The following is a 27,940-nucleotide window of genomic DNA, read 5'->3' on the forward strand; positions in this document are numbered from 1 at the left end:
TCCTTAATGCAGGATCAGCAAGAAGAGGAAATAAGAAAAAAAACATTGAAAATTAAAACTTCCTCTCTAATCAACTCATATTTAAGTTTTAGTTAATCCTACACTGTAAAGTGTAAAAGAAACTGTATGCACAAAAGTGCATACTTACCTAAGAAGAGGGAAGCCTCCGAATCATAGAGAGGCTTCCCCCGCTGTCCTCCAATCCCCCGTTGCCAAGCGAAGACCTCCTGAAGAGTAGCAACAACGGCTTGATGGCAGGAACCTCGGGGTTGCACTCCTCTACAGACATGAGTGTGGTCTTGTATATCTAAATTGTATGTCTGGAGCACTAAAATGCTTTGTCATGCAGCAGAATCAGAGCATGACCTCTGACTATGTTATGTATTTTAGCTTCATACACTCATTTTATATTTACCGGGTTTACTTCAAGATTACTTTAAAGTTTAAAACTGTGTACACGCGTGTGTGTGCTGTCACCTGTAGGGATCAGGCTTTGATCTTACGGGTGACAGTTTGAGGCCCGATGCAGCACAGACACATTGCCAGTCTTCAGGGGGACACTTTGTTGATATAGAGCAGGGGTCTCAAACTCAATTTACCTGGGGGGCCGCAGGAGGCAAAGTCAGGATGAGGCTGGGCCGCATAAGGGATTTCACAAAAAAAAGTCCTCAAATGTCATTATTAACAGTTTTTATTATTTCTTCTGAACATGAAGTGTCCTACCTTATAGTTCGCTTCAGTGCTCCCATTAAAAGTAATCCGCCGTGTCCCCGCCACAAAACAAGGCCTGCAGAGCCCCCAAATCGCCTGGGGGGCAATCCGCCGGCATTTCCTGGAAGGGGCAGAGCTTTCAGCTTCAGCTCTGCCCCTCCTGACGTCAATCACGGTGCATCGCCGCCTCTGCCTGCCCCTCTCACTTTTCCTTCACAGAGAGGGGCGGGGAGAGGCGGCGATCCGTGCGGCGATTGACGTCAGGAGGGGCAGAGCTACAGCTGGAAGCTCTGCCCCTCAGCGCAGTCGTGGATGTTTGCCCAAGGGATTTGGGGGCTCTGCAGCCCTCGTTTAGCGGCGGGGATGCAGCAGATTACTTGGGAGCACTGAAGCGAAATATAAGGTCAAATAGTTTGCTTCCATGTCTCTTTTGCTTTTGCCGGCGTGGGCCACAAAATATTGTGCCGAGGGCCGCAAATGGCCCGCAGGCCACGAGTTTAAGACCCCTGCTATAGAGGGTGAAGAGGGCAAATGGTGTGCTGCAAAACAGAGCAGTATGGAGCAGACTGGGTGAGTAAAAGAATTAATGTCCTAGCCTGAGATCATCCGCCAGGCCAATCACACTGTAGACACACTAGATGCTTGGCAGAGGTAGTTGGTCAGGGTTTGAATCTGACAAACATGCAGGGCGCTGCAACACACATGGCCTCAATTCACTAAGCTTAACTCCTGTCTTTAATAACTCTTCTGAGTTGTTTTACAGTTATCACAATTATATCACCATGGTGAAACAGCTCAGAAGAGTTATTAAAGACAGGAGTTAAGCTTAGTGAATCGAGGCCATTGTATGAACTCACCCAGATTGTATTCAGTTGCCTGGCAATGGGTGTAATATAAAATAACAGGCAAGAATCAGTGAGGGTAGAAGCCTCTGCATTACAACATGAAGATGTAGAAACAGACAGAGACCTTATATTCCACTCTCCATGTTATAATATGAAGCAAGCCCTCACTGGCGATATACACAGCAGCCTTTCTTTCACAAGGCACAGTACAAAGTGCAAAGTGCAGTGATATCAGAAGTGAGCTGTAACTAATTGCCTTCTCCAAGCTGCTGGAATATGAAAGATGCTCGGCTGCAGTGGGTTAGTACACATCACTGCTCTTTGCTCCATGCTACTAATTAAGCTCAGCAAGGTGTGCTGGCCTGGCAAACTTGACCTTAGTTCAATGGATCTGCAAAGGAACAGCTGCTAATAATGAGTGGCGTTTCCCAAGCATCACTTCTTTTCTCTATTGAGTAAATATTTCCTGAGAGAGCTTTTTCTGTAGGTTAGCTCACATGTCAGCCAGTCTGAGTGGTCTGCATATTCTGTTTGTGCTGAGTAAGTATTGTACAGCTTTATAGAACACAGTTTACTATTAACAGCTGTTTAATAATCTGCTTAATAATATGAATTTGGCCAGTTGTATTCAGGAACTATGCAAGTGTTCTGTACAATCTAAAAAAGCAGTATAGGGGAACCAGAGCACGGCTTTATCCTGTGATGGAACTTCCAGCTAGGTCTTGCTTGTGAGATGCAGAGGGAGCATAGATTCTCCTCTAAGTTGTCAGAATGCTATGGGCGTGATTTACTGATGCTCTCCAGGGTCAAAGAACATAAGTGACCCTGCCGGTTTGTTAGAGGATGTCTGTTACTAGGTTACAGCACTGTCCAACCTATGCCTGGGTCATATCAGGCCATTCAGGGTTACTGTAAATTAGCAGTTGTGCAATTGCTCTCCCTGAAACACAAATGCAGCAAAGTAGGTTACTGCATGAGACTGCGGTCCTATAGCCACTGATTCACTGACTTTACAGCAACCTGCACTATGATTTGATATGAGCTAAGTAAGAGTTGAGAACTTTTCCCACATAATGGGAAACAATCATATATAAATCAAAGTCGGGTGTTTAGGATCATTGGCGCTAGTATGGTCGAGGTCCAAATGGAGAAAATGTCCATATGGAAATTCTGCTAACATGATTAGGTGGACAGCGTCGTCTCAAACTTCTAGGTTTCAGATAGGTTGTATTAGTAGTATGCCCACCCTATTCAGCCATTTAGAATGCTTCAAGTTTGAGATGTTGCTATGATTGGAGAACTGTTCCCTATAGATCTTTTCCCAGGCTCACCTCAACCATACTAGCTCTAGATCATTGATATTCTTAAGTTCTGGAAAACCACATTATGTCCCTGCATAGGTTTAGAACATCTTCAGGGTGGTGCTGGCAATAATATCTGCAAAGAGGGGTCATTGTATGTTTTGGTTTTTATGTATTAAGAACAAATTGGGGAGAAAGACAATATTATATATTACTATTTATCTGCATGCCGTTACTAAAAAGTTAGCAGTTGCCATTCTGTTTTCCATTTTTAAAAGCTATAAGTTATATTTACTTTGTAGAGCCTTTAAAACGACCAATCATCAGTGTGCAATGCAGTTTAAACATCTATATTCAGTTTTAACATTTTCACCTTTTTAAAGAGCAGCTCACACAAAGACAAAGTCATGTGATTGTGCTTTATGAATATATAATAAGACAGTATCTCATTTAATTTAGGCTACACATTCTAGTGCCTGAAATAAGTGACTAAATTATCCATACATTTACATTTCTGGCCACCCCTTCATGACATTTTGCCTGAGTTTCCTTTAAGACATACATTTTCAAGTGCAAAATAACTTTTCAGCAGCTAGCAATTGAAAAAAATGCTAAAAAGAGGTGAGAAAATTACATCAAACTTATATTTCATTGATACGGTGTGAAATAACCATATATACACAAGGAAAGAAAGGACCTGTCTAGGCCACAAAGGACATTAATCCAAGAACAACTCAGATCTCAATGAAGAAATCATTAATCCTTTATTGAAAAACAAGCAAGTATTAAAAACAATTAAAACCACTCCTCTGGTACGTACCAAATGTGATTGGCACTGTCCCCCATTGGCTTTTAGTTACAATTACACCAATGTTACATAGTCAATCAAATCATCCTGGTATAGTGGGTGTCACTATACCGCCGTATTTAAACAGCAAGCGGCGATCAGTCAATAGCCTCTCCTGAAGCAGCCGAGAGCCGCGACCGCGCAAGGCGTTTCCTCTGGGTCTTCCTCCGGCTACATCTCTCCGGTAAGGGGTTACCTATGATATACACCATATATTTATAAGCATTTATAATCCATTGCACTTTGTACCTTTTTTCCAGGACACTATCTATTCCCCAAATGGGGGCTGGTTTTTTCCTACATTGCACTTAGCACTTTTTCCTTGTTGTTTGATACATCCACGGCATTAGTTGTGGAGCAGTTTGCCATTTGTGTTGATATATATATTTTTGTACAGTTTTTTGAGTGTTTTTTCACTGTACTTAATACACAGTATTTTGGAACATTATATGAGAGGTGTCTTGGTTGATACACGCGGTGCGCTCTGTGTGTTCGCGTGCGCCCACATTTTTGGGTGGGGGCGCAGGCGTGCACACGGGTGGACGCCGCTGCGCTTTAGAAATCGTTTGGTGGTTTTTGATTGATGCGCACATTGATTTGCACATGCTGTGAGTCTGCATGCGCCCGCATTTTTGGGTGGGGACGCAGGCATGCACACAGGTAGACACGATTGCACTTTAGTATTTATTGGAACATACGGACCATATTTAACCTTGTATTGGGAACCCATCTATTTATATCTTTTGACACCCACTATACCAGGATGATTTGATTGACTATGTAACATTGGTGTAATTGTAACTAAAAGCCAATGGAGGACAGTGCCAATCACATTTGGTACGTACCAGAGGAGTGGTTTTAATTGTTTTTAATACTTGCTTGTTTTTCAATAAAGGATTAATGATTTTTTCATTGAGATCTGAGTTGTTCTTGGATTAATGTCCTTTGTGGTCTAGACAGGTCCTTTCTTTCCTTGTGTATATATGGTTCTTTATCGGGGACCTGGGCCAAAAAATTTGATATATATTATCATACTATGAGGTTCTTTTTTTGTGTTGTACGGTGTGAAATAACCTCTTGAGAGAAACCTCAGATGAAAAGTTTAAGAAAGAAACAGAGGCGCCAGCAGAATAAAATAGTAGCCAATTAAAACCAATAAAATGTTGGTGGCGAGGGTGGACTCGTCTCCCCAACAAAGAACACAACCGCTGTGTATGATGCAAACACATTTTTTTAAATCAAATTTAGTAAATACTCCAAAAACAATTGCAACGCGTTTCTCGGGTCTCAAGCCCGCTTCCTCAGGCAAAAATGCAACAGGAGTAACAACGCAGTAGTGTAAGCTGGTGTAGCGTCTCTGCCAGGTCAGGCCAGGCCAGGTCAGCGGCCTCTGCGCATGCGCATAAATGGGAGCATTCTGCGCAGGTGCAGTACTTCTGAAGGAAGCCCCAGGGGAGTAAAACTTTTTTTCTTTAATTGCTGGATGTATCCTGTAAGTTTAGGTTCACACAATGGAGAGCAAAAGTTGCATAGTATGTTATATGTGCGATTGGATGCATACATTGAAGAAGCATACAGTTAATGCAAACAGCATGTTTTACTGCAACTGCATATGTACATGTTATCTGGTACCGCACAGCTTGCCTTATGTTATGCCAATGGATTTGTGCCAGCAATGTGATTATATTGCCTGACGCAACACACCGCAAACCCCCTGTGTAACTGTAGGCTCAATGTTCACTATTAGGTGCCAAAAGTATGCAACCCATACCGGGTTGTATCAGAATATAGTGATAAGTGTAAAAAGGCATGTAAATAAAATAAGTGTTTGTACTATTCCAGTCTCAGGCATGCATCAAAAGCAAGAATGGCCTGGATTTACTGAAAAAAAAAAGGTTCTAGATGAGTGCTGATGGGATTATATAATTCATGAAATTTTCAGCTGGGGTTCACAGCTTTTGCCAATTAATATACAATTTTAAGTGTAGGAACACTATGTGCTATGAAAAACGCATGTGCGATTCTGCCTAGTGTGTTCCTACCCTAAAAGAAACAGTGCCAGTTTTCTGGATCAGTGATGTTCCAAAGAATCCTTCCAAATCATGCCTAATATCTACAGATAACTCAACAATGAACATGATTAGCAAAGCTCCATGGTACATGGGAGAAATAGGATTTTAGTTGATGAAATAAATGTAAATGGGTTACCTTTAGGCCCCCATTACACAGGCAACTGCAGGCTCCTGCGCATGCTCCATGTCACCACCGACTGGGCACTTGCAAGCATTTGACACAAGCAGAAGAGAAGTGTCTGACCCATAAATACACATCTGAAAGTGGCTGCAGCTGCACTCTGACATGACACTAGGTGGTTCTTTGCTGCCTGGTTACCACTGCCATTTGGTTGCACTAAATAGCAGTGGAAATGCTAAACTGTGTGCCTTCAGTACAACAGAGCCCTTAAAGTACACCTGAATTGAGAAGTATATGGTGGCTTCCATATTTATTTCCTAGTAAACAATACCAGCTGCCTGGCACTTCTGCTGTTCTCAAGCATGCAGCTAACTCAGGCAGACTTCAGTCAGAGCACCAGATCTGTATGCTTGTTCAGGGCCTGCTATGTATAAGAATACTAGAGGCAGATGATCAGCAGGACAGCCAGGCAATGTGGACTGTTTTAAAAGGAAATAAATGTCAGCTTTCACATTCCTCTCACTTTAGGTGTGGTTTAAGGAACAAGATATGAGGTACTCTGATAAGGCTTGTGCAACATATTGATGCAAGAAATATTTGTATGCCGTATTGATGCAGTATATTTTTTTAGTTTTAAATATTTTCTTTAAAAGTATCCATGCACAGAGCTTGAATAGTCTGGAACATTTACTAAAACTGAATTTGTGCAACTTGAAGTGAATACTTCCATCACATAAATGAATAAAACTATGCCACACGGTTTCCAGTTTTGCACAATAGTCTGCTGTGTTCATGTCATTACTGAAGCTCTTAAATTGCTTATCTTATGAAATAACAACTTTTCATTATCTTCATTCAAACTAAAATGTTAATAAAGTTTAAACTGAATTGAACAAACCCTTCACCCAAAGTGCAAATACTTGTGCCACCACACAGCTTATTATAATGTCACGGGCCAGTTGACTTACTACTAGCAGAAATGTGCACTGTGATGCATCATTATTGGTATTGTCTCCTTTGCTGTCATCTCTCCGTTCTTTTCCTAAGTACCTCATTTTTAGAGCTCATCATATGCCCAGTAATGTTCCCATCTATACTTGTAGTATAGTACAAGTCTTAGGGCTCGTTTCCACTAGTGCGGTGCAAATTGCCGGGATTCCACTGCTGATGAAATCGCATGCGGATACAATTCCGCGTGCGTTTTTTGCCGCGATTTCGCATGCGATTTTGCATAGGCAGGGTATATGCGAATTTAACCATGTCACTGCCTGGTTCAAGTTACATTAGTTTTCATGCGAATCCGCATGCGAAATCGCGGCAAAAAACGCATGTGCGTTTTCCTTATCAAATACATAGCCTGCGAATCGCCTGCATTCCACACGCAGGCGAATTTTGCAGGCTCTACCGTGCAGAAAAATCCTGCACAGAAAAACGCAGGAAAAAACTGACAAGTGGAAACAGGACCACCCACTTGTATTAGTTATGCGAATCCGCCTGCAGACAACGCATGCGGATTCGCTCTAGTGGAAACGGGCCCTAATTTTATTGCACAACTCTACAGTAATAATGTACATTTGACATACCTACATACCTACAGACAATTAATTGTATCTGAAATGACAAACACAGAGGTGTGCAATACAAGCAGCACTCACACGGCCCGTGGCTTCACTCTACAAGCTACACCTCAAGGAGGGCAGGTGCAGAGCAGACAGATGTGACCAGCCATAGTTGTTAGCAGAATAACAACAGGTTGTCGGTAGATGCAGCTGACCGTCCTTCACCAGACATCAAACATCCTGGACATTAAATGGGATTGTAAATATACTTATCAGCACATGGTCACATAGAAGGGTTTGATTGGTTTAAATGATGTTTATAAGTAATATATTTGTTAGAGATATCCTGTTCCTACATTTAGCTTTTGTTGATGATATGTGCCAGTTTTTAAATTGTTCACTGTGTATGTTTTATACTTTGTTGTGTTACATTGTTCCCCAATTGAATAAACCTTGCCTGCAATTAGATTTTTGAACACAAGATGGCCATTTCCTCCTTTGACAAGTACATAATTTGAGACGTGAGAGGGGGCACAGCTGCATTCCAAAGTGAAACGCAGAATCAGACTGTGTTACTTCCAGAGGACATGGTGGATGTGGATGCAGCCAGGAGCAATAGACGACATTTCGCTCCAGATTGTAGAGTGGAGGCTCATTAACCTGCTGGGCGTTTCAATTCCCGCGGTCGCATGGCCGCGAGAGGGTTTTTTTTCCCGATTTTTTTTCCTAGCGCTAGCTACATGATTCTCCCCTTCCTCCTCTCTCCCTCCCACCCTTCTGATCGCCGCCGGTGATCACGCCCATAAGGAAATCCCGTTCTGAATGGGATTTCCTTTAAGGCTTCCCCCGTCGCCATGGCGATGAACGGAGTGACGTCATCAACGTCATCGACGTCGTGACGTCACTGGGACTCCCGCTCCACCCTCAAGCGCAGCCTGTCGGCGATTGGCCAGGCTGCACACGGGGTCTGCGGGGGGGCCTCTTTCGCTTTTGGTGGTGGCGGATCGGCGGCGAGCGGCGGCGAGCGGCGGCGATCGGGGCAAACACGCAGCTAGCAAAGTGCTAGCTGGGTGTTTGAAAAAAAAATTATCAAAATCGGCCCAGCGGGGCCTGAGCGGTGCCCTCTAGTGTCTCTGGACAAGCTCAGCTCGTCCAGAACGCTAGGGAGGTTAAGTGACTTCCGCAGACAGAAAATGAGGCAGCAAATGCCAGTTAGAATAACCACGTCACAAGAGTCGTTTGATCAGCGGCAGCTGCAAGGCAATGTGATTATCTTTGCTTCCCATGAATGCCGCACCCGCACAAAGTAGGCATTCCTATTGAATGGCCATCTTTCCTGACAGGCATGGCTTGGACTCAAAGGGGGACAAGTGAGGACTGGGTGTTAATGGTCTTGAGAAAGCCCAGATTGCAGGGCAAAACGATCATCGACCCTCCTCCGCACCTTCATTCAATGTGACCATGTGCTGATAAGTATTAGAGTTTACAGAGCCTTTTATAGCATTAACCACCCTGGCGTTCTGATTAAATCGCCAGGGTGGCTGCGGGAGGGTTTTTTTTAAATAAAAAAAAAACTATTTCATGCAGCCAACTGAAAGTTGGCTGCATGAAAGCCCACTAGAGGGCGCTCCGGAGGCGATCTTCCGATCGCCTCCGGCGCCCAGAATAAACAAGGAAGGCCGCAATGAGCGGCCTTCCTTGTTTTGCTTATATCGTCGCCATAGCGACGAGCGGAGTGACGTCATCGACGTCAGCCGACGTCCTGACGTCAGCCGCCTCCGATCCAGCCCTTAGCGCTGGCCGGAACTTTTTGTTCCGGCTACGCTGGGCTCAGGCGGCTGGGGGGACCCTCTTTCGCCGCTGCTCGCGGCGAATCGCCGCAGAGCGGCGGCGATCAGGCAGCACACGCGGCTGGCAAAGTGCCGGCTGCGTGTGCTGCTTTTTATTTCATTCAAATCGGCCCAGCAGGGCCTGAGCGGCAGCCGCTGGCGGTGTTGGACGAGCTGAGCTCGTCCAGACCGCTCAGCTGGTTAAGAGCATGTCACTCCTTGATGTAATTTCTCTTTGGCTTGTAAAATACTATTTAATTTCTAAACATCCGGATGTCACACTGCAGTTATAAGAGAGGCATGTTAATGTATGCACTGCACTTTTTCTCTGAGCTATATACAATATACAGACTAGATTGTAAGCCTTTGGCAGGGTCTTCCTCCTTATGTCTCCTACCTGATCACGCACCTCCATTACCGTACACAAATCCTATGGGAACAGGTTCGGATTTGTACTCTTTACCACCCAAGGCCACTGTCACCAACTACCCCTTTCAGTATAGGTAACGAGATGGCCCTTCCCCCCTTCCCTCCAGTATAGGTAGCCAGATGATCCCTTCCCTCTAGTATAGGTAGCCTGATGACCCCCCCCCCCACCACCAGTATTGATAGCCATATGACCCCTCCCCTTTTCTCTCCAGTAAAGGTAGCCAGATGACTCCCTTAATCCCACCCCCTCTTTCAGTATAGGTAGCCAGCTCGCCTTCACACCACAGCTGCCATCAATGTCACTCATTTCTCGACTCGTTTCCAGTGCAGAAGCTTCCTCTACCTTTCCGTCTCCAATGCTGCCCAAGTCCATAGCCACCGGCCACAATGCAAATGTGCACAGAGAACAAGGTGGCTGCTGCACAGGCAGCTCCCAGCAGAGTACTGCGTTCAGGCGCTAGCCTGATCTCCCTGCAATGCAGCATTTGCAAGCTTGCAAATACTTCACCAGATTAGCCTGCTGCTTTGGTGCCCTTGTTCCTGTGGTGCCCTAGGCCATGGCCTAGGTGGCCTTGGCCTAAATCCGGCCCTGTATGGGATGGGAGTGAACCCGACTTGCCTAATCTCCATGCTCACATCCAGTGACTGACTAAGCATTACCTTGTACTAATACTGTGCTGTGTGTTCTTGTTTGCATGTATTCCTGTATTGTCTTATTGCTGTATGTCACCCCTAAATATTGCCTGTAACCTTAACTAATGTCTAACTAACTAACTAACCAGCCCTGCGTAATATGTTGGCGCTTTATAAATACAATAAATAATTGTGATTGGCTGGGTTATATTTTCATTGACCAATCATCATTGTATTCCTCTGAGAAAAGATGTTCTCCCTATCACCTTGTGTTAGGAAAGTACAGTTTGTATATGTTCAATGAAACTGAACTTAGATTATCATGCAAGTCTACGGACAAGGAAAGATGGTGGCCTGATTGTGCTGGATTTAATGTACGTAGTCAACTTTGCTCTTAGCAACCAATAATGAGGTAGCTTAAGTTTTAGTGACCAAATGAAAGGTAATTTGATTACTTGGGTGAATGTTCTGTGCAGTCCATACCTCACAAAGTAAGCATAGAAGCTCCTGATTAGTGACCAGGGCGAAAGCCTAGTACACAAATCCAATTGTTATTGGCCAATGACTGGCCAATTTTAGCCCCCATGTAGTATGAGATTTTGAAACCTATGAACAGATTGTGTAGGTGGGCTCTCATACTACATAAAAGTGATAAAATTGGCCAATGATTGGCCAATCAAAGTTGGGTGCGAGTACCAGGCTTAATGGTGTGTACACACTTGAAAGATAAATGAAAGATCTAATGCTGGGTACACACTATGAGATTTTCTGGTCGATTTACTGTCAGATCGATTATTTCCAACATGTTCGATTTGCTTTTCGATCGTTTTCCGAGCATTTTCCGATCGATTTCCTTGCACTTTAACCACTTGCCGACCGCACGCTTATACCGTGCGTCGGCAAAGTGGCAGCTGCAGGACCAGCGACGTAGTATTGCGTCGCCAGCTGCAGGCTGATTAATCAGGAAGCAGCCGCTCGCGTGAGCGGCTGCTTCCTGTCAATTCACGGCGGGGGGCTCCGTGAATAGCCTGCGGGCCGCCGACGGCGGCTCGCAGGCTAAATGTAAACACAAGTGGAAATAATCCGCTTTGTTTACATTGTACGGCGCTGCTGCGCAGCAGCGCCGTAAGGCCAATCAGCGGCCGGGGATCGCCGTTATGTGACAGGGGACAGCCTGTCACTGGCTGCACAGGACGAATAGCGTCCTGTGCAGCCCGGTTCACCAGGGGGGGCCAGGTAGGAGAGGGAGGGGGGGATTTTGCCGCGGAGGGGGGCTTTGAGGTGCCCGCCCTCGCAACACCCGGCAGGCAGGAGCGATCAGACCCCCCCAGCACATCATCCCCCTAGTGGGGAAAAAAGGGGGGCGATCTGGTCGCTCTGCCTGCACCCTAATCTGTGCTAGGGGCTGCAGAGCCCACCCAGCACAGATCAGCTAAAACAGCACTGGTCCTTAAGGGGGGGTAAAGGGTGGGTCCTCAAGTGGTTAATAGGAAGTCGATCGGAAAATGCTCGGGAAACGATCGAAAAGCAAATCGAACATGTTGGAAATAATCGATCTGACAGTAAATCGACCAGAAAATCTCATAGTGTGTACCCAGCATTAGACCAGTTTTACCACATTTCATGTAGTATGAGAGCCATACCTACACAGTCTATTCTATTGAGTTGAACTCCCCATTAGATAAAAATCTTTGCAGGGTGCTCTACACAAAGATGCTGTACACATTTAACAGATCAGTTTTTGCAAAAGATCCATTCCTGCAAAATGCATTCATCGTCTATGATATCTGCAGATCCTTATACACACCTTGTTTAACAGACATTCATCTGCATATCTGACAATCATCTGCAGATCTGAAATTCCATCCTGGTGGATCTGATCTGCAGATGAATGTCTGTTAATCCAAATGAGAAGTGGAAAAGGTGGGAAAATCAATCACTGCTTCCCAGATAATATTTGATCACTGAGTGATTGATTGATTGCCATATCAGGCTGTTATTGACCTGTGGGTGGCAGCGAGTGACTGTTAATTAAAAGACTTTCAAAAGACTGGTAAGTAGAATGCAATATTGGGCAGGCATTGCTTTCCTAGAAAAGAGGAAGCAAAGGTAAATACAGGCTCATCTCCAAACTCCAGAGAAAGAGGGACACTTTTTAGCATAAATGTACTGTATATAGGCAGATGACACATTCCAACCATATCTCGAGTCACACCATTACCAGTCAGGTATAATACTTCAGCAAAAAATGTATTTTTTTATTTTTCATATTACACTGGCCCTTTCTTTCTTAACTAATTTTCCTTTATATTAGCATTTGGAGATATACAAAACAATAAATTAGCGATTAGACATTTAATTCAGATCTGTGCAACCACTTTTTAGTATGGAAATCCATTTATGTATGTAGTTCTGTACATCAAACCTAAAACAGGGACATTAGAAGAAGAAAGAGGATTTTTTTTTCCAAATGAGGCACCGTTGTTTGCTATGTATTGTAAACAGGATATTCATTTTTTGGAATATACCCCAGTGTAGATAGGTGCCCAGAGAGATCATGTTATCTAGGGCATCTGTATAATATTACAGCAGACTCCTTTAATAAAACTTCCAGTGAAGAATGAGTGACTGCCCTGTGTGCAGCTCCAGAGCCAGTATAACCTCCCCTATCAGCTATTCCTGCCATTCCTGACATCATTACAGTGATTTCAAGTTTAAAGTTAAACAAGTGCACTGCACTGTACAAGGGAAAACCTCCACACAGTGAGACTGGAAGCATTATTACAGTGTCAGAGACATAGAATCACTAAAGCAGCAGCCAGTTCGGCGGGCTACACATCACAGTCTGCATATTTAGCCAGTTATTTCATATAATTACACTGAAAAAATGTTATGCTCTTGTCCAACAAAAACACAAAATCAAATACACAGTTTTAAAACACTAAGCAATGATCTTCACTGTAACAATGTCTACATGTTTCTTCGCTACCAAACAGACAGATTTATGCTAAAGTTGTGATCTTAACTTAAATAGTTGACTTCATTTAATAAAAGCAAATGCAGTATTATAATTGCTAAAAAGAAAGCATAAATCACTACAGCCAAATATGGAGAAGTTCTGCTTACCTTGCAGTGTTATGTCCACAGATGATCAGCCGACAGATGCCTCTGCCTGCACAGATCTTACTTTTAATGATGAGAGAAGGGTCTGCCTCTCTCAGCATCACGTTTCAGGGAAGGCAGAGCCTACATTTACAGCAACTCAACAACCCACCCAAAGAATTTGTCATCTTAGACATTTTCAAAACACCTACAAAGGCAGATTTAAAGAACGTCAATGTTTTCTAAGGAATCATGTTTTTAAAAACAGATAAACCTCCTGTGGACATCCCTGGATATACACTTTTGTATAAATAGCACACCAGTATTTCAGCATAACTTTGTTAGAGCTGCAGTACACTTATTCCCTCAATAAGAACTAAATCTTGAAAAGTTCAATTCTGGACATATGTACTAAGAAGAGCTGGAGGCTCCCGGGGAAGGGGTATATGATGCTATATGGTAGTATCCAATAATATTTTATTTACAAAAATGTCCTACCTTATAGGTGTTTCGTTAGAGGTAAAAACAAGTTGAGGTTCAAGGTAAAAAATAAAAGTAACTTTATTTGATGCACTTGACAACGCGTTTCATGGCTAGAGCTGCTTCCTCAGGTCAGTAAAAGTGCCTGAATGAGGAATGTAAAAGAAAGGAGAAACACAATTGAGAGCCCCAATAGTGTATTATTGATGATAAAGGAATGCCAAGGTAGCAGCAATAAGAAATATACTCACAAGTATGGGTTGCTGGGTTCAGGCAACCACATAAAGCACTTATGGGGATATTAGGCCTGTCCCCAATGAGGCTAAAAAGTTGCTCTCTGTAGAAGGAAAGAAGGGGTGCTCACCCATCCACCAGGTGGATAAAAATTATTGCAATGGTAACAGAGGCGCCAGCAGAGTAAAAATTGATCATAGGTAAAAACAGATAAAAGTTGGGGGGGCAAGGGTGGACGTACCTCCTCAAAACCAAACACAACCACTATGTATGGTTTAAACAAGATTTAATTTGTACTCCAGAACAAATGCAACACGTTTTGCGGGTCTCTAGCCTGCTTCCTCAGGCAATAATAAAGATAGGAGTAACTCAAAAGTTGTGTAGCCAAGTACAGCACCTCTGTACAGAGGCGCTGTACTTGGCTACACAACTTCTGAATATACAGCTTCATAAACAATGATGGCATACAGATAATACACAACTGAACAGGTCACTAGTGAACTGCACGTCTATAAATGTACAAAACACATAACCCCATTACACAGGGAGCTAAAACACACTATGTGAGAGCCCTATCCTTCTGAGCTCTCTTTTTTTTATCTATTAAAAACCTTTATTGGTACATTCAAGGAAATGTTACATTGAACAGCTTAACATTCAGCATTCGATTTTATAAACATATGTGTGATTACCCAGAATCTGATCAGTGCAATGCTGACAAAACAACACATTTACCTTAACATATAAAACAACAACAACAATCCTGCTCCAAAAATAAATTCTTGCTTAGCTGAGTTGCAAGAGTGGATAAATGACAACTGGCTGAAGCTAAATGCTGACAAAACTAAGGTCCTTGTTGTCCAAGACCAACGCTTGGCATCAAAACAGCTCTACTCTAAATCAACACCAATCAGGTTAGGGAATTCAGACATAAATAGATCCAACCTTGTACGCAGCCTTGGTGTGCTTATCAATGGGGAATTGAGCTTCAGAAACCAAAACTAGGCTGTAGTCAAATATCCCTACTTTTATCTGAGGAACATTGCAAAAATTAAACATCTCATTCCCCCAGAGGATCTTCCAACCCTAGCTCACTTCTTCATCACATCAGGACTGGACAATTGCAATGCCCTCTATGCAGGCCTCCCAAACAAGGACCTGTTCGAACTGCAATTAATACAGAATGCTGCTGCAAGATTGCCAACAAACCAGCCTAGCCACTGTCACATTACACTGATTCTTCACTCACTGTAGTTCATAGAGAGAACCATAAATGCCAATATGTACTGCGACATCCTGAAGAAGAATGATCCCCTGACCCATAGGACAGGATAGTATTACAACAATATAATGGCTCCAAACACACCTCCATGGTGACCACTGCCTTTCTATAAAAACTAAGGGCAAAGGTTTTGGATTGGCAAAGCAGGTCTGCAGACCTAAAACCTATTCAGCATCTGAGGGCCATTCTCAAAATGAAGGTGGAGGAGGGCAAAGGCTCCAACATCCACCAGCTTTGTGATGTTGTGATGGGGGAGTCAAAGAGAATTCCAGTGGAAATCTGTGAAGCTCTAGTTAATTTCATGCCCAAGAGAGTTATGGCAGTGCTGGAAAATAATGTTTGGCACACAAAGTATTGACACTATTGGCAGAATTTTGACATACTTCAAGTATTTCTTCTATCCTATAAGTTCCTATACCTGTTCTGATGTGCTCTTAATTACTGCAGCCTTTTCTAGTTGCACTGTCTCTGTAATATATCTAATCTTCTTCTTCAAGCCTTGTCTACCCAGAGAGGAATGCACTGCCTCTGCTGTGATAGGGAGAACTGCAGGCTCTGTGTGTGTGCTTTGTTTATCCCTCACAGACAGGTCTCTGCTCTCAATTTCAGCTGGTCTGAGGGGGGGGGGGGGGCTGCCCATGCTGAGAAACTGTGAAAATCCAAGACTGGAGTGAAGATAATTCACTATGTAGTAAAAACATGTAGTATACTGTAACATGATATTTATATTTATATACACAAACATCACTTCCTGGTTAGAGGCCATGTTTTTTGTTTGTAAACACTGCCTAAAACTGGCGATTAAAAGCCAGGATTGTGGCGGGGTGCGGCGTAAATGGCAAAGAGGGAACCAGGAGATTACAGTGACTTGAATGGTATGTTTTATTATTGTACAAATTGGACAGTACTGATTCCCTTTAAGTGACTAGACAGACAATATACTCTGTACAGTGCTGCAGAAGATGTTGGTGCTGTATAAATGCATCATAATGATTATTTAACTTTTCAACAAGCAACTGAAAGATTTGTAATTAACCACTTTCCCCACCACTACAGTATATCTACGTCAGCTCTGGCACCCTCCAAGCCACAGCCACGTAGATATACTGACCTGCTTGCAGCGCTTTTGTGCAGGAACAGGTGCGCTTCAGAGCGCACCCCCCCCCACACACACTGTCAGCTGCCTTACTAATTGGCAAAAGGGAACATGTTCCCTTGTAGCCAATTAGTGACCCCCCCCCCCCCCCCCCCGCGGATGAATGATCACAGCTGTAGCAAATAGCGTGATCATTCATCTCTCCCCCTCCGTGGTCGGAATGTTAAAAAAATGCCCCTGCAAGATGAATATCTCACCTGAACTGGTTCCTGCGATCATCCTGCAGCTCCAGCCTCCATGCACCGCTCTTCACTCAGCCCTGTGACGCTGAATATCTGGGTCCCGGCTTGATGACATCATCAAGCCGGGACCCGGTGTTCGGTATCACAGGGCTGAGTTGAAGCACGGTGAATGGAGGCTGAAGCTGCAGGATGATCGCAGGAACCAGTTCAGGTGAGATATTCATCTTGCAGGGGCTTTTTTTTTAACGATCTGGCCGGGGGGGGGCATAGTGGTATGGGGGGGGCACATCGGGGGGGGGTTGAAATTATTATTGGGGCCCATCAGGGTAATGGGGTGGGGGATTTCGTAATGGGGGGCACATCTAATGGTCCTGAGGGACACTGATCCTGGGGACACATCTGGTTATAATGAGGGGGGCTTTATTGGGATACGCAGCTGTATATATATATGTGGGGGGTCACAAATGCGGGGACATATTTGGCTATGATGGAGGCTGATATTGGGGGGCACATCTGGCTATACTGGGGGGGCCTGATACTGGGCACACATCTGGCTATCTATCCTTGGGGGACTTAATACTGATGGCATTTCTTTTACCTACTGTAGCACTTTGTATTTTTTACTAGAATTGAAGAAAACCTGAGAAATAATGCAATTTTAACGGTTTTCCCTCTTTTTTCCCGCTAAAATGCGCAGAAAAAAAAATTCTCGGGACAAAATATCCCCCAATGAAAGTCTAGTTTATCCTGAAAAAAACGATATCTAGATCATTTAGGTGCCGTGAGTAGGGATAAAGTTATTGCTGATTGAATTGGGACATAGCTAAAACGTCAAAACTGCTCTAGTCAATAAGGGGAAAACAAGGTCTGGATGCGAAGTGGTTAATAGTAATTACCATTTAGTTGTCAGTTGTTAGTGTGGCATGGTGGCCAAGGGGCTAGCTTTGCACTGCTAGGACCCTAGTTGAAATATCAGCCAGGACACTATCTGCGTAGAGTTTATGTTCTTCCTATGTGTGTGTGGCTTTCCTCTGGGCACTTCAGTTTCCTCCTACTTCCCCAATACATACAGTATGTAAATAAGCTCCCCCCAAAATTGTCCTTAGACTATGGTAGGGATCATGCACTATGACCATGGTATGCTTTAGATTGTGAGCTAAATTTGCAAAAACATAACTTTCTCATGCCCAGAGTCTTTAATGAATTTATGCAAAAATATGTTTTCTCATATATAAAAATGTGTTTTCTTATGCCCTATAGACTACAATGCAATTATATGTGAAAATGTATTAACTCATGTGAAAATTTGTTTTCTTATGCCCCATAGACTGTATTGCATTCAATGGGAAAATAATCCAGAAAAAAATCACACTTCCTGTACTTAAAGTAAACCTGAGGTGAAAATAAACTGATGAGATAAACAATTATATTTATCTTCCTACTTCTAAAAATGACTTTTTTTTTTAAGTGTCCCAGGGTTTTCTTTTATATTTAAACATTTACACAGTAGGTTAAATGTTTTACTGTCTCTAATCAATGGCAGCCTATTAAGTGTCCCAGAGTTAGAAAAAGGTCAATAATTCATGTATTTCATCTCTCCCTGCCCTCAGAAGTTGTATTCTGCCAGGAAAACTTATTTCTATGCCTAGAAATTAACTCTTTCAGTAATAAAACAAGTAAAACAGCCTGGTTAATTAATATGTTTTGTACTGTGTCCATACACATGTTTAGCTGATCTTGTCCCATGTTGCCTTGGGTACACTTTGAGAACCAATTTTCCTTTTTCCAATGTACATTGTAAAAAGTATAAATATGACAGAGCTGGTCGGAGTTCACGCATGCTGTACTAACTCACACGCACTGCTGCTCCACAAAACTGCCTCGGGGTGGGGAACCCAAGTAGATCATTCTCAGCTGTCACTTCTTATTTTTTTCCATTTGTCAGTGATTGCATAAGTCTGCTTATTATGCAGGGCTTATAGTTAAATAGCCAGGAGACCAATTGGGCTGTAAATGTTAGCAGATTCAGTAAGTGCAGTCTGAATATATAGACATAAATGTAAGAACGTGAGAAAAGTAGTAAGAGGTGATCCAAAGTAAAATGAACATCATATCAGCTACAAGTGGGGTTGTTTCCCAAGGGACAGTTGTGTCAATGGCAAGGCCGGATTTCTACTTTTTCTGCCCCTAGGCTAAGTATGTTTGGTTCCCCTTCCATGTGCAGCAGCACCCCTCCCATTCCATGTGTAGCCCCGTCTTCCATGTGTCTCATCCATGTACTGTAGCTCCTTTCTTTCACATACCATGCGCTTGGGCATCATCACCCCTTTTTCATGTGTTACTCCTTATTTGCAGCCTTGTCTTTTATGTATAGCATAGCAAACCCTATTTTACCCCCTTGGGCTGCAGCAGCCAAAGGCCTGGGCCCTTGTGGCCTTTCCAGAAATCCAGCCCTGGCTACTGGAGACTAGCAAATGCTGATAGAGCCTCCAACCTTAGGTGCACTTGACCAACACTACTCTCCCTCGTGGATACAAATTGATACTTGAACAATTGCTGACTATTTTGCAACTCCAAGCAGCCTGTAGCCTAAATCTCTACAAGGCATAATGTTGTCTTTGAAATCAATACAGCCCTAATCTAAGTTATGTCATGGTTATGCTTTTCAATCCCCCTTAGCTATGCTAATCACCAGTGCCTACAGTACTTAAGTATTGAAATTACCATCATTTTTTCTCAATAAAACTAGGAGTTGAGCATAAGAATACTATAAAACATAATGTGCTAAGAATAGTGCTATGGTGCCCCATCCTGCATGTGTCACCCTAGGCATCTTCCTGGTTTGCCTATGCCTAAAATGGCCCTGGTTGATACAATATGATCATTAAAACACATACAGCATGCGGTCCACAAAGCCTGTAGATTGAGAAATGTGTAGTTTTATCTGGAGGACATCTTTTATGGTGGCCACTTATGTTACAATCTTTTCTGTCTAATCTTACCAAATCTATGTAGTAGTCGAAGGGTAAACTGAATAAATATGTTGAATTTATACTTCAGGCAGTCTCTTATATTGCATAAAAATAATAAGAGTGGACAACAAAAGATTGGCTCATTAGTGGGCACCTTAGGGGAACAAGTTGCTTAACTGTTATTTGGGGGATATGTATAGGCTGACCTATTGTGATACTCCATTCTTACCGGCCATGCTTCACTTCATGTTAAAATATTTGAAGGATGCACCCTCTTGCTTCCCTGGGGGCAGATTTCAGTGTTTGCCATAGACAAAGTTTTGCCTAAATATGCCTCTGGATGTTACAGTCAACACTGCCCCACTTGAAGTCCACATAAAAATAAAGAGAAAAACTTGCAACCAGCAACATTTTTGAATATTTCTTACAGTTTCAGAAATGAACAACTGTATTTTAGATCAAATTATTACTATTATTGATTGCCAACATATACCATGGCGCTGTACAAAGTAATGCTGGGAATACACGGTACGTTTGTACCGTGTAATCGAGCCGCACGATAGATTCCGGCGCATCCCCGCGGGCACCTGGATCGATTCCCGCTTGTCCCCGCGGGCGGCTTCTTATCTTCCGCTCGTTTATTCTTTTGTTCTGCCCACCGGTATCGAGCGCGGAATCGATCCGGCGGGGTATCGGACGCGTCGGAAATGATCAATCAATCAATGATCAATCAATCTGAGACACAAAAGAGTTACATAGTTACATAGTTACATAGTTATTTTGGTTGAAAAAAGACATACGTCCATCGAGTTCAACCAGTACAAAGTACAACTCCAGCCTGCTCCCTCACATATCCCTGTTGATCCAGAGGAAGGCGAAAAAACCCTTACAAGGCATGGTCCAATTAGCCCCTAAAGGGAAAAATTCCTTCCCGACTCCAGGTGGCAATCAGATAAAATCCCTGGATCAACATCATTAGGCATTACCTAGTAATTGTAGCCATGGATGTCTTTCAACGCAAGGAAAGCATCTAAGCCCCATTTAAATGCAGGTATAGAGTTTGCCATAACGACTTCCTGTGGCAATGCATTCCACATCTTAATCACTCTTACTGTAAAGAACCCTTTCCTAAATAAATGGTTAAAACGTTTTTCCTCCATGCGCAGATCATGTCCTCTAGTCCTTTGAGAAGGCCTAGGGACAAAAAGCTCATCCGCCAAGGTATTATATTGCCCTCTGATGTATTTATACATGTTAATTAGATCCCCTCTAAGGCGTCTTTTCTCTAGACTAAATAAACCCAGTTTATCTAACCTTTCTCGATAAGTGAGACCTTCCATCCCACGCATCAATTTTATTGCTCGTCTCTGCACCTGCTCTAAGACTGCAATATCTTTTTTGTAATGTGGTGCCCAGAACTGAATTCCATATTCCAGATGTGGCCTTACTAGAGAGTTAAACAGGGGCAATATTATGCTAGCATCTCGAGTTTTTATTTCCCTTTTAATGCATCCCAAAATTTTGGGATGCATTAGTGAGGGACCATATTATCCAGACCATATTGGATGGAAGCAGAGTAGCTGGTCGACCATATTGTATGGAAGCAGAAGAACTGGTTGATTGGTGTGGCGATTTTTTTCATACATATGATTGCAAATGATTTTTTTTGTAAGGAATAGGATTGGATGTTTAATGCTGTGAATTGAGTAAGCATGAACTTTGAATGATCTTATTGAAAATACAATCATTCTCTAAGCATCGTACTGTTAATAGATATCTTTAGGAAAGAGTCTCACTTAAGTAGAGGACAACCGTATAAACAACTATACAGCATTCACATGACAGGTTAGCAAAACTATTTCCATGACAAATGTCTTCAGGGTCAGGTTATTCAACATATGTTCTCTAAATGGTTATCTGTACACACCCTCTGACAGTCGTACAAAAATTACCTTTGCTAAAAAACAAACACATTTGATGTTTAAAGTACCGTACTTTGATCCACGACAAACAATTAGTGTTGATAAAATAACTGATCATTTGGCATTTCAAAGATCATTCATTGTGTAATCCAACTGAGTGTCCTAAGGACATCTTACCAGTTCACTAACCATGGCCGAAAGTTAAGAGGCTACACATATTGTAAATTCTGGTTCACCTTCTCCCTGGTCACCTCTGGTGACCTTAGGAATTTCCGACTTGTTCTTCTTTTATAATGGCAGGGTTGTGCATATCAATGCATCCAGTAGTAAAGCTACTGATCTAAAGGCCCTAGTGCAAATTTTGGGGTTGGGCCTGTCTTTAACAACATCTGAAGCCAGAGAATTTGGATGTAGCTATTGCAATCTGCTTTAATGTTATTTTTTTTAAGCCAGTTATATAAGTTTCATGTTGTTGTTTGGGGTTTGAGTAATTCCAGCCACACACCTGGCATAGGCACACATCCCCATGCAATCAGGGAGTCCGAATGTCTGATTCTAAGATATGTGACTAAAGATCTTGATTTGTGTCATCGATATCTGTCCGATTAGATCATAAAGATTAAATCTGGCAGAGGCTGATGCCACAACATTATCACCCGATCGAGTTGTTTTGATCAGTTTCTGAGGTAATTAGAATTGATTGAAATGATTGATTCAGCGTGCAGGAAATATCTTACTTGAAAGGGTTCAGTCGGTTGCACGGCAGTGATGGTGTTTGATATTCCAACAATCAATAGACCTGATGGACCTCAGTCAGTCTCCCTCATGTAATGTGTCTTCCTCCTCCCCTGTGGGCCCATGGGGCATTTGGAAGCAGCTCACCTATCTGCCGCGCACTTCCCCTTGCTGCTGGGGGTGACCCTGTCTCATGTGATGCCATCATATACATGAGACTGGTTCACTATAGGAGGTACACAGCTGTCACAACAGATAGGGGAACTGCTTCCCCACTTACTACAGGCCCGGGGCAAGACACATTACAATGGTGGGGGGGGCCTGATAGTAGTAGTTTTCCAGTGGATTTAATGATGCAATCTATTGGAAATCAGTGTGCAGTGTGTGGACGGGTAATAGATCCAATCAGAGATGGATCTATAGGATGGTAGATCTGGTGGCCATCAACTAAAGTATAGACACCTTAAAGCGGACTCGGGCTGGTGACAAATCTTTAAAAAAATACTGCTTGATCTGGAGGGCAGCCGGGAAGGGGGAGGAGGTGGCTGGGAGAAACCAACTAAATAAAAGGAAGGACATGGATGTAAATTACTACATGCCTCTGTGTCCCAATCATTATAAACATTTTGACTCAGGTACACACCACATGACCCCCCGCCGTGGAGCGCACAGAAGCCGACCTGGAAGCTGACCTGGCGAGGGGGAGGAGCTGCGGCGAGGCCACCGATCGACTGCCAGGAGCTGGAAGAAGCCTCAGGTAAGTGCAGTTTGTTTTTTATAACATGCGCGAACCTTCCCTTTAAAGGTCACTGGGCCAGATCTTCAGGATAGCAATAAGCATAGTAGCTTTATTTCTAAAGGTTGTTATCAATATGAAACATGAGGAAACTATTTATGTATCTGAGTATACTTGAGAGATTGTGAAAGATAATCTCAGCTATATAGCAGCTTGTTAGCATGTGAAATGTGGCACGTGTGGTCATCTTCCCTGATTCATCGCAAAGCAGTAATAGATAAACTACAAAAATCCAGTTTGTCAGATACATTTTTAGTCCAGTATTAATCTGTCTTTCAGTTCATTTTTATCTCTGTGCATGAGATGTTGCAAATATTCCCCATGACAACTGATCAATTTACATTCGGAATTTAAAGAATGTAAACAATTGCACTTGCTCTAGAAAATCCATCCAAGCTGATTGGTCAGTCCAAGAGGGCGGAAGAATCTTGTGTAGACATAAAATTATTGCCTAACATGACTGGAAATAACTGGCTCAGGTAAGAACAAAACACCAAATGTATGTACTTACCTTAACACATAGCTACAGTTTTATATGCAGTATTATCTGTATTATATAATTGTAGCTAACCCATTTTCCACAGCACATTAAAGACTACATTTACATCAATGACTTAAGTCAGTTTTCAGGAAATTCAGTGAAACTACCATTATGTTTTCTGGTGGAAACTGAAGTACATGGAGGAAATCCGGGCAAACTTGAATATAGTATCCTGACATTTGAGCCTAGGACTCCAGCACTACAAAGTGAGAGTAGTAACAAGTTAGCCACTGTATTGAACATATTACATTACTGTATATACTGAAATATAAAACCAATATAAAGCAAGGTACTTCGTTTTTCCTTCAGACACCAGAATTTTTTTTTGACTCGTGCATAAACCCTGCTACTTTTAACATCTCCATTCCCCTATCGTTTTTTCTGGTGGTCTAGTGATCCCCCTCTCTCCCTGAGATAGCTTTCCCTGATGTCTAATGGCCCCCTTTTAGCATTCACTGGTGTCTAATGGTTCCCTTCCCTCATCCTTATAGCGTTACCTGGTGTCTAATGGTCCCCTCCCTCCCTCCCACTACAGTATACCTGGTGTCTTGGGGTTTATGTACAGAAATAGGGCTTCAGGGATTGTAAATAAACAAGTTATAAAACATTTGGGCTCCAACTTTAAGGCTAATAGTTTTACCCATGGCCATTACATGTCATTTCAATCTAGGCTATGTTTTGAGTGCCATTTGGGGGTTGGGCACCTCATGAACATTTGTAATAATCAGAATTCCCATTCATCAACTTTTCTAACAAAGAGCATTAATATATCTTTCTGCAAATCAGTCCAAAGTGTATAAACTAATTGGGGAGTGCACAACAATATTAGAAATATATAACAATTTTACAACGATATAGCATCTGTTGCTATGGTAACATGTGTTATGCTACTTGTGCAGCACATTACCCTAGCAACACAGTTTTCACTATGAAAAATTGCTGTGTGCTTCCTTTACAAGGCAAATTTACCAGTGTTTACTGAATATGGCCAATGATCTCATATTGGAGGTTACTTGAACAGATTCATGAAAATACATCCATTTCACTGCAAAATTGTATTTCAATCTGAATTTATTCACCAGTGGGACAACTTTTTCATCAGTGTTATAGATAATGGATCCCAGTACCTTTATATATTGTGATCCTCTCAAGGTATAGTTGGTTATGATTTTGCAAATCTTGGTGCTTATTCAATTCACTAGGTCCGGGAACTAGTGTTGGGCGAACAGTGTTCGCCACTGTTCGGGTTCTGCAGAACATCACCCTGTTCGGGTGATGTTCGAGTTCGGCCGAACACCTGATGGTGTTCGGCCAAACCGCTCGGGTTCGCCCGAACTACTAAATGCCCGGCCGAACAGGGCCCTGTTCGGCCGAATACCGCCCCCCTATGGGGTCGCAGGCATAAGGGGGGAGCATGCCCCGATTGCGGGGGGGGTTGGAAATTCCCCCCACCCCCTCCGCTACCGCTCCCCCCTCTGCCCGCTTTCCCATAAAAAAGTTGGCGTAAAGTTAAATATTACCGGTGGTGGCTGCTGCAGTGGCTGGCTGGCAGTGGTGTGAATGAGGAGGAGGAGTCCGAGTATGACGCGTTGAGGCCAGGCAGCGGGCGGTTCAGCGGTAGTACCCTTGTGGTACTTCCGCCCTTTCTCTGACCTCACGTCTTCTACGTGATGACGCATATGAGGGTACGCGTCACGCGTACCATCGTATGCGTCATCACGTAGAGGACGTGAGGTCAGAGAAAGGGCGGAAGTACCACAAGGGTACACCCGCTGAACCGCCCGCTGCCTGGCCTCAACGCGTCATACTCGGACTCCTCCTCCTCATTCACACCACTGCCAGCCAGCCACTGCAGCAGCCACCACCGGTAATATTTAACTTTACGCCAACTTTTTTATGGGGAAGCGGGCAGAGGGGGGAGCGCTTGCGGAGGGGGTGGGGGGAATTTCCGACCCCCCCCCCGCGATCGGGGCATGCTCCCCCCTTATGCCTGCGACCCCATAGGGGGGCCGTATTGCGGCATGTTCGGGTCCCCATTGACTTGCAATGAGTTCGGGGTTCGGGCCGAACATGCCGAACATCTGGCCCATGTTCGGCCTGTTCGGCCCGAACCCGAACATCCAGGTGTTCGCCCATCACTACCGGGAACATATCCGTGGCTCTGTTTTTAAAACCGGAGAAACAGATAGCAATGTTAAAAATAGCAGCCATCTTTACCTAAACAAAAAACGGATCCGTCTACGTTTGCAGGGACCTGTTTTCAAAACCTGAATGGAAGGTCCGGATCTGCTGCATTTTCCCGCACCGCATATGGATCCTGATAGTGGCCACCGACCGCTGTCACCCCCGTCCTGGATGCTTCACCCTCCAGGTTGGTGCACCCTCTCCCCCCCCCCCCCTTCCCGGGCATATGTTTCCATGGACTGGAAACGTATGCTTCAACCATATTTTAAATATAAAGAAAAACAAACCGGATCCATTTCAAACGGATCCGATCTGTTACGGACCTAGTGTGGATCTAGCCTTTCTCATAAGTTTTATCCTAGGTGACAGTTTCACACCTTATCAATAAAGTGCCTTTGCACCAGCAAGCATGAAAATACTCAGAATAATTTTGACAGTAATTTTTCACCAACTCTTTGGTACTTTTTCAATTGCAGAGTGCTGAAAAGTTATTTTAAACAGAAGATGAGAAATTATCGCCTGTGAAAAAACATAGGAGAATAAGTGACTTGAATAATTTTTCTTGGCCCATATACTACTAAAAGTTGGGGAAAAAGTACCATCACAATTATTCTGAGTATTTTCCTGCTTACATGAACACTGGTGCACATGGCAGATTTGCTTGCTTATGGTTTAAAATGCATTTCATAACAAGGTGTGAAAATAACACCTAGGAGACAAGTCAGAAGAAAAAGTGAATTGCATATGGGCCCAGGGTCTGGCTCTAAGGTCTCAGGCTTACCTTTCAAAATGACCGTGAAGCATACAATTTCTTCTGCAACCTGGCAAACTGGTCACCTGGAGTACTGCTTTCTTTTGTTTGATTAAACGATGGTTGGTAAAGTCAGAAGTTTCCTTCTCGATTTTATAAAATCCAGTAATGACTAGGGATGCTCATTCGGATTCAACAGAATTAAAATTTCCCCATTTTTTGCATTTCCGAAAAGGAATTCAGAAATCAGAAAATAAAAATCAGAATTCCGTGGAAATCAGAGTTACTGCAACTCAGTAATTTTAGCCCAATCACAGAAATCGGAAGCATTGAGCCAATCAGAGAATGCAGAATTTTTTTGCAAAACTTTAATTTTAGACCAATCACAAGACTGATTTTCCATTATTCTGATTTCTGTTTTTCCAATTTCCATTTTTCAAAATTTTTTTTGTTTTTTTTGTTTTTTGAATTCTATGATGCAAAAAATTACTTATGAACCCTCAAAAATCGGAAATCAGAAAAACAGAATAATGGAAATTCAAAGATCGTGAAAACGGAAAATCAAAAATCGGAATTTCCACAGGATCGGAAATCTGCATTTTCTACCATCCCTAATAATAACAATTCTGCTTTATCCCACTGGTATGTCAAATGTATATTTTAGCTCTTCATCTGCAGGCAATCAAGAAATGCTGTCAATTGTCTGCCTTGTTTCCACCAGACCAAGACCACATCATCTGTGTACATCAACTAAAGCATGACAACATGTGCCCATCGACGTCACCGTGATCTGATGGTGGAAATGGCCATCAGAAGAGAAGCAATTGAAGTTGAGAAGGAGCTCCAACACATCACGGAGGAATTGATTATGTGTAGTAGAGTCAAGCAGTAGTAGTAGGGTGAAGCAGCTGTTGCTGCTTCACCCACCTCAGCGGTTATAGACGTGTATAGGGCCTAAACATCAATACAATAAGGTCACTCTCCTGAATCTGGAAGCCATCCAGGATAGAGAGTGCATTAATAATGTACTAATGTCCCTGACATTGGAAGGGAGGGTCTCAACTATATGTTTTTGCTTTAAATCTAAACATTTACCTAATTTTTCCAGTGGTCCATCAACTACCCAGAGACTACGGTATCCAGTGCTGCGTAATATGTTGGTACTATGTGAATCCAATAAATAATAATACATGGTGGCCAGGAGTTGTTGTTTTTTATCAGTTCTTGTGGACTTTGGCAATTGCATAGCATGCCAG

At 43.0% G+C, this 27,940-nt stretch overlaps 1 protein-coding gene and 1 long non-coding RNA gene across 2 annotated transcripts in view; one reads left to right on the forward strand and one right to left on the reverse strand.

Moving 5' to 3' along the window:
* Positions 1–13,525, reverse strand: part of SLC38A4 (solute carrier family 38 member 4) — a 134,738-nt gene extending 121,213 nt beyond the window's left edge. Inside the window, exon 1 of the mRNA XM_068276596.1 lies at positions 13,474–13,525. The gene's annotated coding sequence lies outside the window, so the exon portion shown is untranslated. The remainder of the gene's footprint in view (positions 1–13,473) is intronic.
* LOC137563730 (uncharacterized) lies at positions 1,793–27,880 on the forward strand. Its single transcript, XR_011030421.1, has 3 exons — positions 1,793–1,856; positions 23,048–23,169; positions 27,406–27,880. It is a non-coding gene; the product is annotated as an uncharacterized lncRNA (long non-coding RNA).
* The last annotated feature ends 60 nt before the right edge of the window (positions 27,881–27,940 follow it).

Source organism: Hyperolius riggenbachi, chromosome 3 (assembly GCF_040937935.1).
Source record: "Hyperolius riggenbachi isolate aHypRig1 chromosome 3, aHypRig1.pri, whole genome shotgun sequence".
Classification (NCBI taxonomy): Eukaryota; Metazoa; Chordata; class Amphibia; order Anura; family Hyperoliidae; genus Hyperolius; species Hyperolius riggenbachi.